Genomic DNA, 14,621 nt, shown 5'->3' with positions numbered 1-14,621 from the left:
TCTGGGGGGGGAATGTCCCTGCCCCCCTCTAAAACTGATAAATCGAGAATATGTTGAGAAATGCAAGCATTTTTGGCAAAAAAATGTTTTGCCCCCCTCTAGAAAAAATCCTGGAGACGCCAATGCTTTCCTCATGTAATGTTGCCAAACTTCTTTGTTGACAAGCTTCAAATTCATTTAGTGAAATACTTGTACTATTTCCTTATTGATGCTTGCTAACGATTTCGGTGTCATGAAATTTAATCCAAAATTCAAAAACGGTGGCGTCCGGAAATTGGGCACAAACTCGGCTGAGTGTTCGCTGACGCGGCATGACGTGGCGCACAGGAATAAATCTTGGAAAATTCCAAATTCGCATTTAAGAATTTCTGTAAAGTTGTTAAACTCTGATAAGCCATTATTATCTCTACTTACATACCCAATTACAAGTTTGTCAGAAAATATTTTTCTTATTTCGGGGTGACATTTTCAATGGGTTCACTGTGCACTTCGAAATAAACTCGGAAAATCACGCCGAAATAAATGTTTCTTCTAATTTTGTATTCTTCTAATTTTGTACCAGTAAATAAACTCGTGATTTATGAACGGGAGTGTTAAAAACTTCATGACATTTCACTTTCTATGAAATTTCAGTTAAATTAGGCCTAATTTTACCCTAGCTAGGCGCTATCAGGCGAAAAATCACAGTGCGCAACGTTAGGGGCCGCGCCACATATACGTACGTCAACCATACTTTCAGTGGCCGTCGTCTATAGCTGTTACATGAATCGCGTCTCTGCCATCTGCTGTACACTTTCAGTTCCTCCTCGCTGTGCGTTGTTACCGCCAGAAACAGAGGGGGTGTGTTCGTCAGTCCGGGTGTCCGGCAGTGTTTACTTCTGTTGCACGCACGTGGAGTTTTAGTTCGCTGCAGTAATATCCAGTGGCGGTTGTAATATTATTGAACACTCAGACGATAATCACACACGTTAGTGGAGCTGTTTGCTTGAAAGTTGGAAGGTGCTTTTCCTCGACTTTTACAAGTAAGATCCTGTCAAAGAGAACTTGTTTGTTGACGAGTCCGACACTGACAATTTAAATTTCGTTCGAATCAAAAATAACAGGACATGGTGTCCGGAAATTGGGCACGCAGTTTGGCCTACGGATGCTACGTGTGTTAACTAGAACTGTGGCCAGGCCCAGACTTCGGACACCGATTTCTGTTCGGTCTATTTTCTTGTGTATTTTCCCCAAATAGGCCAGTTTAAACTGTGTTTTGTAATTGTTTTCATTTTGTGATTTATCGATAGTATTGGGCTACATATAAACCCTCTTTCTTTCTATGCACCCTTTTTAGTTCGAAGTGTCGAAGCGCCCACAAGTAGGACCTACGGTCATGACGGTCCGGGTCTGTCAACCACGGAGGAAGGACACTTCCTTCACGGGTCAACAATGATCTGGCGCAACGGCAGAAATCCGTTCGTTTCGGCATTGTCGCCATTTTCATTTTGTGCCGTGACTTTGCCGTCATTGTCTTCATATTAAACCCAATTATTTATCTTACAAAAATAAATCTGCCCTCTCTATCCACTACACATTTTCTGCCAACTTCCAACATAAATTATGTCTTCGGTTAGCTGAACAGTAAAAATGTTATTGAAATTATTATCCCAAACTATACACAATCGGCCTGCGCCTGTTTTATTACCCTTTGTTCCAGTTTTCTAGTGTTTTTGGCGGCCTTAAAGCAAACCGTAGTCTTTCTGAACTAAAGTTTTTGACATTAAGACAATTCATAGCAAAATATTTAATAACTGCATGTGACAGGAAATCTATACATGGAGCTTCAGGGTCCATTATTACTCTGGTTCCAGTTCAGGTGGGTTTTTTTTTGGGGGGGGGGCAGCTTTATTTTCTCACAAACCTCCTAAGAGTCTTTTCGTGTCTGGGACTGATGTTGTTGGGTTTTTTTTGGGGGGGGGGATTTAGTTTTGTACTGCAATTGCTCTTCTAACACCAATTTTCCCAGGGATCTTGACACTTCCCAACAAAACTTTCATTTTTACTGTTACAGGAAAATCTACCCCTGTTGTTTTATTAGCCTAATAATAATATGGGTTTAGAGTTTCTTTTTTTGCCTAATAATAATATGAGTTTAGAGTTTCTTTTTTTGTATCTCTTGCACTTGCATTTCCATACGGATTACCGTATTCTCAACCAGTTTACGCCTTGCTCTTCCCCAAACCCCAACATAGGACCTACCCGATCATGATCGAATAATTTATCTTGTCGGGGAATAAACTGATTTGTAATGTAACATGTATGTCAACAAAGTTTAGGCTTTAGTTGCACAACACGTTGAGTGACCACAGCAAATGTGTTTTTTACCTACCAGGAACGTGGCGGCGCCCTTCCTCATTAGCAGCTACTTCCCGTTTCACTTCTTTTTTTCAGCGGAGCCTAGTTCTGGAAGGAAGGAACAGCAGACAGATGTGGAAGAAAACAGAAACACGAAAACCAATCTTCCCCTTTTGTAACAAACAAAACAAAAACGAATGATAAAACAACCCCAACAAACCAAGTGCCTAAAATCGCGATTTAAATCGGTGATTGTTTAAATTAATGTGATTTACATTTTTTTTAAACGCCCAATACGTACATTCTGATTTGTCTCCGTTTTCACTTCTGTGATGTGGTGAACTTGGAAGGGGCATAACTTTGCCGATGAAGTATTCAATTACAAAACTATTTGTGACAAGCCTCTCAAAAATTCTTTAATTCAGAAATATTTGTCGGCCCTCCCCATTAACACAAATCCCAGGTGCGCAAATTAATTGTTTTATTTTTTTTTTTTTTAATATGAGGGGTAGGCCTAACAATTTGTGGGAAAACCTTGACTTCTTATTCATCTGGAGACTCTTAAAATGGCCATGTTTGGAACAAGGGTAAATTGTGCAGTAAAGAAAAAGACATGGGCCAGGACATAACCGATGCACAGAGACACCATTAGAGGGTCAATGGGATGAAATTTTTTACAGCTTCTTGCATGGGTTTAGATATTTTCTTTTGTTTTGTTACAGTTCACAGTTTCAAAACCACATTACCTGCCACGTTACGATAAAAGGGTATCCCCTCAATATTTTGTGAAGACTGCCCTTTTCCATTGAAAAGCCCTTTTTGCATCCGCTACCCCCCCCCCCCCCCGCCCAAGTGCCATTCTTTTGTTGACAAGTGCCTTTTTTCTGGAAAAGTGCCCTTTTAAAAACAAAATAGTGCCCTTTTTGTGCCAGCGGCCTTTACGAATGCCTTTTTTTTATTTTATTAAATGTCGGCCTGAAAAGTGCAAATTATGTTAGTGTGCATACTCGTCGGTTTTGATCAGCGCCCCCATCGAGAGATGGCACCAGCCCCCCCCCCCCCCCCCCCCCCCCCCCCCCCCAACACACCCAATTTGATTTTACGGAGGCCAAAGTGTCTGGAGAAAAAAAAAACGTGTTAACATTTCAGCACGGAGTGTGCATGCAAGTGCCTCTACAAAAAAATCTCCCCCTCCAAAAAAAATGCCCTTGCTACGCCCCTGAATTCTATTATTAAATTCTCACATGCTTTTAACAAAATAACTCAGTTTTAAAGTTGGAGCAAGTAAGCACCTCTTTAATCATCGGGTCCAGAATATTCGTCATTACAACAGATCGTTCTCGTCTAACCTCCCGATTTGAAGCATTCATTGAAATCGTCTGTTTAAATCAATCCGACGAATTTGATCTCTGAATAACAAGGTTGGCATATAGGCAAGACGAACTTGAATACTGTACTCCAGGACGAAAACGTGTGCTCATTGTTTGAATTTGTTTGATTCGCTGACGGACGAAATTGAACATTGAAAGTGCATTTAGGTTTTCCAGGCTAATTTGAAACATTTTTTATTCAAATTCAACAACTGTAATATTCAATTTCGTCCTCAAATAATTCGCACGCTTTTACCATGGAGGAATATATACTTTGACCAAGACCAATTTGGTCATTTACCATTCAATTTTAAAGCAAATTCAAACAATGAGTACGTTTTCGTACCGGAGTATTGAATTTCGTCTCGTCTACGCCAAACCATGTTATTCAGAACTCGAATTCCTCTAATTGATTTAAATGATATGAGGCGAATTCGATCTCTGAATGATGCAATTCGGCAACATCTTATTTTAGACGAATTTGATCTGAAATGACGAATATTCTCGACCCAGTGGCTAAGGAGGGTGGACTGGAATGCTCAGCTGTTTCGGCCGTGCATAGGCCTACTGATTATATACGTTGGGCGAGATCTCCACTTGCAGATGTTTAAAGCGCATGTCTTGTTTTGTTTCTTTTTGTGTATTGTTCGCTAAGCACAATACACGGTATGTCAACAGTGTGACTACCCACGTGTACAGGTGATACTATGAATAATAAGCAAGTGGCTTTCTTTCCCAGCCCCAACTTGATGCAGGATAGCGTTTCCTGTCGAGACCTACCCCACGTTTTACCGCCATTCGGTTGCATGCAAGTATTTTTATCTTCATTTGGATATAGATATTACTTCTCTCTTTCATTCTAACCTGTTAAATGTTGGATCTTATTGGTGAGTTTTCGGCCTATTGCTTTTGTTGATTTATTTGTTGTTTGACGAACAGCCTGAGGCGAACGTTACACGAAAAAGCGGCAAACGCCATCTTGGATTTGAAATGAAATCGATCATCAACACATGTGTTTATCCTTTGGACCTATTGGAAGGATTTCACGGTCATCGGAGTCCTCATAGTGAATGGTGTATGAAGGATAGAACATCTAACATCACCGACGCACATTGAGCATTATATAAAAAAAAAAAAAACAGTCGCCCAAAAATGAAACTTGTATGTAAGTATTAAAAGTTAGTGACTAGTCCGAAAATCGCTCGGCTAAGAATGTAGGCCTACGTGTTTGGTTGTGTACACCGTCTTTGGGAAGTTGCGTTCAGTTTCAGAGAGCATATTTCAACAAAATCTGATTTTTTTTCAATCTGAGATTCATGTCCTTTAAAAACATTTTTTGATAGGGAAAAAGGTGGCGTCAGGATGCAACATTCATTCCTTTGGGAGAGAATGTAGAATCCTGATGCCACTTCTTTGGTTGAAACGAACGTTGTGGAAAGTTGAGTGCATTTCAAGGTAACTTATAGAATCGACAATGTTCCTCAGTCTCATCAGATTCATGTCTTTTCAACATTTTTGCAATGACTGACCTTCAGTCATTAAAGAGGCGTGAGGATGCAACATTCTTTCCTTTTTGGGTTTGATGTCTCATTCAAAAGTGAATAAACATTTAAAGCACCATCGATTTTTCAAAGGAAAATCATTCAAAAAGACCAGCGGCAAAAATCCTCCAACTGCCTCCATGTAAAAACTATAAACAGCCTAGCAGCCTCAATCCTCCAAAATCATCTGTTAATTCTTGAATGTGGCCCTTTTGAAGGGTGACCACTGCTTCAATGAATCCTGCAAATTCTTCTCTGTCGGTCAGTCCAAATGTATGTAATACAAGGTCCGGCTCAAGACCTCCTTGACAAAGTGCACCCTTCAAAATCAGCCGCATATTTTTGCCAAATAGCATCAATCCTGCAGAATCCTACATTATGCAAATAAAAAGGAGTTTTGTGGATTTAGGAATGTATGGTTAAAACATGAACTGATGACAAGAAAAGGAGTTGTACCGGTAGCGGACCGTGGCTTTTGCCCTGCCTTGACATGCTGTCGTGATGGGGGTGATGGGGGGGGGGGGGGTTCAATGACGCGTCATATCCATACTGAACTTCAGAAAACCTAAAACCACCATTTTTGTGATGTCCAAATAATTGTACCAGTTTCATGTCTGTGTCTGTTCACAGATACGTGACCTGTAATCGGTTTGATTTCCGATCACCTTTCCTTTTTTGGTTCCGGGTTACTTTTTCAAAGAATGAAGAGGTACAATGGAAACCCATTCTTGAGAGAGAGTGGTCCTGAAATTCATTTTAAAAAGAAAAAAAAGTATAATTTTTTCTTGTTTCCATTTTGTTTAATTTCAATTTTGATAATTGTGGTTTTTTTTTACGAAAGTGGGAAGATACCAGTTATATAGTCCCCAACATTATAGCGGGGAGGGGATGGAACTGCAAAGTTACTTTGTTTGATTTTTTTTAACATTTATGTGCATAATTATGCGAAGCCGAAGCCGAAGGGGCATACTGTTTCCGCCTTGTCCTTCCGTGAATGGGTGGGGTGTGTGTGGGTGGGTGTGTGTGTCCCCGGATAAATCTTGTCAGCGCGCGATAACTTGAGAAATACTTAACATATGAACTTCAAACTTGGTTTGTGTATTGTTCTTGGTAATCCTAAGAAGCTTATTGCATTTGGGGCCGAAAGGTCAAGGGTCAAGGTCACAGTGGCTAAAACAATAGAAATTTTGTCAGCGCGATAACTTGAGACTCGAGTACTTTACATGTGAACTTCAAATTTGGTTTGTGGATTGTCCTTGGCAATCCCGAGAAGCCTATTGCATTTGGCGCCGAAAAGTCAAAGTCACAGTGGCTAAATAATAGAAATCTTGTATTTGTTCTGATATCATAGAGATTAATTCACATAAAACTTTAGAAAACACTTATGCTGTCAATGAACGTTCCCTGTTACCAAGGTACACTGTACATGTAAGTTGATGTTAAAAGAGTGTTGTTATATCATGGGAACAGTCACGGTTGCGGGGCATTTGTGTTTGTAAACACACCTGACTTGTTTTGTATCATATGTCATCTCAATAAAGGTCAGTCATTGCAGCAAAAGACATGAATTTGGGACAGAAAAACTTTTCGAATTTAATGCACTCAACACCCCACAAAACAGTGTTTAGCATTTAAACACATCAGAAACGTGTTTAGAGTTTAATACGTTTAGGCCACAAAAAAAAGTTTCCGGTTTCTCGTATGGAGCTTGCCCAAAAAGTGGGTGCGGCGACGCGGCTTTTTTTTTTTTTACCTGATTTTTATGCCCCGCGGCGAAGCCGAAGGGGCATACTGTTTCCGCCTCGTCCTTCCGTGGGGGGTGGGTGGGTGTGTGGGTGGGTGGGTGTGAGCTTGTCTTACATACGCAGTGTGGACTTCCGAACAAAAGACGTCCACATAATGTAGGTAGCAGCGACGAAGTGTGGACTTGCCCACGTCCACACAGTGTTTCCCCATTTCTGGAAAACAGGTTTAGAGGCATTTTTGGGTTAGGTTTATCCGTAGCAGAATGAAGAGAAACACTAAAGGGAATCATTGAAAAAAAATTGGGTTGTAAGAGTTTTCACAGTTTGAGAAAAATGAGTTTTTCCACTGGTGTTCCTTAACTACACGAAAAGAAAGGAAAGTCCACACTAGGTATGTGAAACAAGTCTGCGTGTGGGTGGGTGGGTGGGTGTGTGTGTCCGGACAAATCTTGTCAGTGCGATAACTTGAGAAATACTTAACATATGAACTTCAAATTTGGTTTGTGGATTGTTCTTGGTAATCCTAAGAAGCCTTTTGCATTTGGGGCCTAAAGGCAGAAGGTCAAGTTCACAGTGGCTAAAACAAAAGAAATCTTGTCAGCGCGATAACTTGAGAAATACTTTACATGTGAACTTCAAATTTGGTTTGTGGATTGTTCTTGGCAATCCTAAGAAGCCTATTGAATTTGGGGCCAAAAGGTCAAGGGTCAAGTTCACAGTGGCCCAAAACAATAGAAATCATCTATTTATTCTGAGATTATAGGGATTAGGGATTAATTCATATAAAACCTACAGAAGACACTAATGCTGTCAATGAATGTTCCATGTGACCAAGGTACATGTAAGTTGATGTTAAAAGAGTGGTGTTATGTCATGGGAACAGTCACGGTTGCGGGGAATTTGTGTTTGTAAACACACCTGACTTGTTTGCTTCAAATGTCGGCTGATGACTGCAAATTGTGCCCTACTAAACTTAGTGCAAATATATGGGAGTCCAGAGAGGCCACATAAAGCTTATTCTTGACCGTAACCCAATCTAAAAACACGTTAAAATTGTGCAGCAGCAGGATTCCAGTCAAACCAGTGAGTTTGGCGGTTTTGAGACTTCATCTTTCATTGAAAAAAAAAACTTTTTCATTTTGCCGACGCGCATGGCTACGGCGACGCGCGCGCATACCAGAAACCGGAGACATTTTTTTTGGGCCTGAGGAATGTGTGTCAATTCTAAACGTTTACCACTTTTTAATGTTGTGAAACTAAACGTGTTTACGTTTTGGAAATGTGCTTAGGATTGTATATCTAAATGTGCTTAGGAAGGTGTTTAAATGCTAAACATATTCTAGATCATTGCACATGCCAAACGGATAATGCGTGTCACAGAAAAAACATCTCATCATGTGCTAAACGTGTGGAAAAAGTGGGCACAGAATTAGTGTTTAGAAATTTGTTCAAATCCTAAACACCATTTTTACAGTGTAGACTTTGAACATAACCATAGGAGTAACGTCAGGATACTACATTTAATTGTTTCCTGTGCCCATGTTTACAGTGTCAACTGAACTAAACGTCGACGCACTGAGCAATAATTAACGAATAATTTTGACATGAAATTGCTCTTTCATGCAGAGAACCTTTTTAAAATTCTGGTCTTCTGGTTTGAAACCCCTTGTTACAAAAATGTGTCTTGTTGCAAGCCGGTAATTGGACCAAAAATTGCCTACGCCAGCCAAAACAGCCAAATCACGATTTGCATGCCCTCAAATTCTCTAGTTTTAAAGAAATTTGTGGGCCATCAACTTGAGGATTTGTGAATAAGAATGGCGGAAGCCGTGCACACGACTGAGAGATTGTGGGTGCACTGAACTAATTCGAGCGAGAATTTCTACGCCAGCTGATTAGCATAAAAAGTGCCCCCACAATTTCTTTTGAAAACGGAGACCGTTTGGCTTTAAAAACTGTGGAATTGTTTAAATATACCCAAGGATCAACTCCCTGGTTTGGGGCTTCCATCTGAGGGCATGCAGGCTTGATAAATCACGGATGAAAAATGGGTCCTATTTGCCTGTGAAAGTGGAAGGATGCCACTTGTAAAATGGCTACATGCAGGGTCGGGAACTATCACTTTTCGGGGAGGTGATTTTATTTGGGTGTGAATATTTAAAAATGTAATTGGCTAATGTACCTAAAATTGAAAAGAAATGAAAAGATGAAAGACAAGACAATAATTTAATTTTTGTTTCAGAACCCCCAGTGATGTTGGCTTGCATGTTACGTATAGCCCTGAACTTTGTTGATTTTACACTGTTTTCAATGGGTCTTGAATAAGTACAGTGGACCCTTGTATTTCTATGAAATTTTGATGAAATTGGACATTGAAAGAGCTCTATTTTGCAATGGAGCGTAGACATCGTTTTTCAAAATGGCGATGGGCTGCAGAACTTTTTTTTAGGGGTGATCCGGGTAGTGATAAAGGCATTTTCCTGTCAATGTGAAGGGCTCTGGCGGGCAGCTTTCGCATGTCCTGTGCAGGTCCATGAAGAAGAAGATGAAGGTCTCTGGTGCAGAAGAAGACGCCGGGCAGTTTTCGTCGATTTAAAAGTTAAGTACTTGTAAATTTTACCCCCTCTTGAACTCAGGTCTGAAAAGTTGGATCACTGTCCTCTTTTCAGATCTGGGGGCAGGACAACCGTGTTGTTTTGTTTGATGTAATGTGGGCCCTTGTCTCTGTGTTGAAGTCAAAGAATTGATTTCCGAAGCCCGCGATCTAGCCACTTGCAACACTTGCGCAAATGTCTGAAATTATGCAACTAAAAGTTCTTATATTTTGGGAGCTTTATTGTAGACAACAAGTCGAAATTTGAGTGCGCGCCGCATGAAAAGAGCAACGAAATAGCATCGCGTCTGGCTGGAAATGAGCTCTTTCTTTGTATGTGTTATTTATGTGTAATTTTGAAAGATGTACATTTGTGACTAGTGATTAACATTCTTGTTGTTTTTTTTGCAGTCTTTTTTTTTGGTCTTTTTGTCCGTGTGTCCTGTGCAGGTCCATGAAGAAGAAGATGAAGGTCTCTGGTGCAGAAGACGCCGGGCAGTTTTCGTCGATTTAAAAGTTAAGTACTTGTAAATTTTACCCCCTCTTGAACTCAGGTCTGAAAAGTTGGATCACTGTCCTCTTTTCAGATCTGGGGGCAGGACAACCGTGTTGTTTTGTTTGATGTAATGTGGGCCCTTGTCTCTGTGTTGAAGTCAAAGAATTGATTTCCGAAGCCCGCGATCTAGCCACTTGCAACACTTGCGCAAAATGTCTGAAATTATGCAACTAAAAGTTCTTATATTTTGGGAGCTTTATTGTAGGACAACAAGTCGAAATTTGAGTGCGCGCCGCATGAAAAGAGCAACGAAATAGCATCGCGTCTGGCTGGAAATGAGCTCTTTCTTTGTATGTGTTATTTATGTGTAATTTTGAAAGATGTACATTTGTGACTGGTGATTAACATTCTTGTGTGTTTTTTTTGCAGTCTTTTTTTTTTGGTCTTTTTGTCCGTGTGTCCTGTGCAGGTCCATGAAGAAGAAGATGAAGGTCTCTGGTGCAGAAGAAGACGCCGGGCAGTTTTCGTCGATTTAAAAGTTAAGTACTTGTAAATTTTACCCCCTCTTGAACTCAGGTCTGAAAAGTTGGATCACTGTCCTCTTTTCAGATCTGGGGGCAGGACAACCGTGTTGTTTTGTTTGATGTAATGTGGGCCCTTGTCTCTGTGTTGAAGTCAAAGAATTGATTTCCGAAGCCCGCGATCTAGCCACTTGCAACACTTGCGCAAAATGTCTGAAATTATGCAACTAAAAGTTCTTATATTTTGGGAGCTTTATTGTAGGACAACAAGTCGAAATTTTGTGCGCGCCGCATGAAAAGAGCAACGAAATAGCATCGCGTCTGGCTGGAAATGAGCTCTTTCTTTGTATGTGTTATTTATGTGTAATTTTGAAAGATGTACATTTGTGACTGGTGATTAACATTCTTGTGTTTTTTTTTGCAGTCTTTTTTTGTGGTCTTTTTGTCCGTGTGTCCTGTGCAGGTCCATGAAGAAGAAGATGAAGGTCTCTGGTGCAGAAGAAGACGCCGGGCAGTTTTCGTCGATTTAAAAGTTAAGTACTTGTAAATTTACCCCCTCTTGAACTCAGGTCTGAAAAGTTGGATCACTGTCCTCTTTTCAGATCTGGGGGCAGGACAACCGTATTGTTTTGTTTGATGTAATGTGGGCCCTTGTCTCTGTGTTGAAGTCAAAGAATTGATTTCCGAAGCCCGCGATCTAGCCACTTGCAACACTTGCGCAAAATGTCTGAAATTATGCAACTAAAAGTTCTTATATTTTGGGAGCTTTATTGTAGGACAACAAGTCGAAATTTGAGTGCGCGCCGCATGAAAAAGAGCAACGAAATAGCATCGCGTCTGGCTGGAAATGAGCTCTTTCTTTGTATGTGTTATTTATGTGTAATTTTGAAAGATGTACATTTGTGACTGGTGATTAACATTCTTGTTTTTTTTTTGCAGTCTTTTTTTTTTGGTCTTTTTGTCCGTGTGTCCTGTGCAGGTCCATGAAGAAGAAGATGAAGGTCTCTGGTGCAGAAGAAGACGCCGGGCAGTTTTCGTCGATTTAAAAGTTAAGTACTTGTAAATTTTACCCCCTCTTGAACTCAGGTCTGAAAAGTTGGATCACTGTCCTCTTTTCAGATCTGGGGGCAGGACAACCGTGTTGTTTTGTTTGATGTAATGTGGGCCCTTGTCTCTGTGTTGAAGTCAAAGAATTGATTTCCGAAGCCCGCGATCTAGCCACTTGCAACACTTGCGCAAAATGTCTGAAATTATGCAACTAAAAGTCTTATATTTTGGGAGCTTTATTGTAGGACAACAAGTCGAAATTTGAGTGCGCGCCGCATGAAAAGAGCAACGAAATAGCATCGCGTCTGGCTGGAAATGAGCTCTTTCTTTGTATGTGTTATTTATGTGTAATTTTGAAAGATGTACATTTGTGACTGGTGATTAACATTCTTGTGTTTTTTTTGCAGTCTTTTTTTTTGGTCTTTTTGTCCGTGTGTCCTGTGCAGGTCCATGAAGAAGAAGATGAAGGTCTCTGGTGCAGAAGAAGACGCCGGGCAGTTTTCGTCGATTTAAAAGTTAAGTACTTGTAAATTTTACCCCCTCTTGAACTCAGGTCTGAAAAGTTGGATCACTGTCCTCTTTTCAGATCTGGGGGCAGGACAAACGTGTTGTTTTGTTTGATGTAATGTGGGCCCTTGTCTCTGTGTTGAAGTCAAAGAATTGATTTCCGAAGCCCGCGATCTAGCCATTGCAACACTTGCGCAAAATGTCTGAAATTATGCAACTAAAAGTTTCTTATATTTTGGGAGCTTTATTGTAGGACAACAAGTCGAAATTTGAGTGCGCGCCGCATGAAAAGAGCAACGAAATAGCATCGCGTCTGGCTGGAAATGAGCTCTTTCTTTGTATGTGTTATTTATGTGTAATTTTGAAAGATGTACATTTGTGACTGGTGATTAACATTCTTGTTTTTTTTTTTGCAGTCTTTTTTTTTTGGTCTTTTTGTCCGTGTGTCCTGTGCAGGTCCATGAAGAAGAAGATGAAGGTCTCTGGTGCAGAAGAAGACGCCGGGCAGTTTTCGTCGATTTAAAAGTTAAGTACTTGTAAATTTTACCCCCTCTTGAACTCAGGTCTGAAAAGTTGGATCACTGTCCTCTTTTCAGATCTGGGGCAGGACAACCGTGTTGTTTTGTTTGATGTAATGTGGGCCCTTGTCTCTGTGTTGAAGTCAAAGAATTGATTTCCGAAGCCCGCGATCTAGCCATTGCAACACTTGCGCAAAATGTCTGAAATTATGCAACTAAAAGTTCTTATATTTTGGGAGCTTTATTGTAGGACAACAAGTCGAAATTTGAGTGCGCGCCGCATGAAAAGAGCAACGAAAAATAGCATCGCGTCTGGCTGGAAATGAGCTCTTTCTTTGTATGTGTTATTTATGTGTAATTTTGAAAGATGTACATTTGTGACTGGTGATTAACATTCTTGTGTTTTTTTTTGCAGTCTTTTTTTTTGGTCTTTTTGTCCGTGTGTCCTGTGCAGGTCCATGAAGAAGAAGATGAAGGTCTCTGGTGCAGAAGAAGACGCCGGGCAGTTTTCGTCGATTTAAAAGTTAAGTACTTGTAAATTTTACCCCCTCTTGAACTCAGGTCTGAAAAGTTGGATCACTGTCCTCTTTTCAGATCTGGGGGCAGGACAACCGTGTTGTTGTTTTGTTTGATGTAATGTGGGCCCTTGTCTCTGTGTTGAAGTCAAAGAATTGATTTCCGAAGCCCGCGATCTAGCCACTTGCCAACCACTTGCGCAAAATGTCTGAAATTATGCAACTAAAAGTTCTTATATTTTGGGAGCTTTATTGTAGGACAACAAGTCGAAATTTGAAGTGCGCGCCGCATGAAAAGAGCAACGAAATAGCATCGCGTCTGGCTGGAAATGAGCTCTTTCTTTGTATGTGTTATTTATGTGTAATTTTGAAAGATGTACATTTGTGACTGGTGATTAACATTCTTGTGTTTTTTTTTGCAGTCTTTTTTTTTTGGTCTTTTTGTCCGTGTGTCCTGTGCAGGTCCATGAAGAAGAAGATGAAGGTCTCTGGTGCAGAAGAAGACGCCGGGCAGTTTTCGTCGATTTAAAAAGTTAAGTACTTGTAAATTTTACCCCCTCTTGAACTCAGGTCTGAAAAGTTGGATCACTGTCCTCTTTTCAGATCTGGGGGCAGGACAACCGTGTTTGTTGTTTTGTTTGATGTAATGTGGGCCCTTGTCTCTGTGTTGAAGTCAAAGAATTGATTTCCGAAGCCCGCGATCTAGCCACTTGCAACACTTGCGCAAAATGTCTGAAATTATGCAACTAAAAGTTCTTATATTTTGGGAGCTTTATGATTTAGGACAACAAGTCGAATTTGAGTGCGCGCCGCATGAAAAGAGCAACGAAAATATCATCGCGTCTGGCTGGAAATGAGCTCTTTCTTGGTATGTGGTATTATGTGTAATTTTGAAAGATTGTACATTTGTGACTGGTGATTAACATTCTTGTGTTTTTTTTTTTTGCAGTCTTTTTTTTTTGGGTCTTTTTGTCCGTCTGTGTCCTGTGCAGGTCCATGAAGAAGAAGATGAAGGTCTCTGTGCAGAAGAAGACGCCGCAGTTTTCGTCGATTTAAAAGTTAAGTACTTGTAAATTTTACCCCCTCTTGAACTCAGGTCTGAAAAGTTGGATCACTGTCCTCTTTTCAGATCTGGGGCAGGACAACCGTGTTGTTTTGTTTGATGTAATGTGGGCCTTGTCTCTGTGTTGAAGTCAAAGAATTGATTTCCGAAGCCCGCGATCTAGCCACTTGCAACACTTGCGCAAATGTCTGAAATTATGCAACTAAAAGTTCTTATATTTTGGGAGCTTTATTGTAGGACAACAAGTCGAAATTTGATGTGCGCGCCGCATGAAAAGAGCAACGAAATAGCATCGCGTCTGGCTGGAAATGAGCTCTTCTTTGTATGTGTTATTTATGTGTAATTTTGAAGATGTACATTTGTGACTG

The sequence above is a fragment of the Patiria miniata genome, unplaced genomic scaffold, assembly GCF_015706575.1.
Source record: "Patiria miniata isolate m_02_andy unplaced genomic scaffold, ASM1570657v1 HiC_scaffold_18, whole genome shotgun sequence".
In the NCBI taxonomy this organism is placed as follows: Eukaryota; Metazoa; Echinodermata; class Asteroidea; order Valvatida; family Asterinidae; genus Patiria; species Patiria miniata.
The sequence above is the reverse complement of the archived record's forward strand: the minus strand, read 5'-3'. Positions refer to the sequence as shown.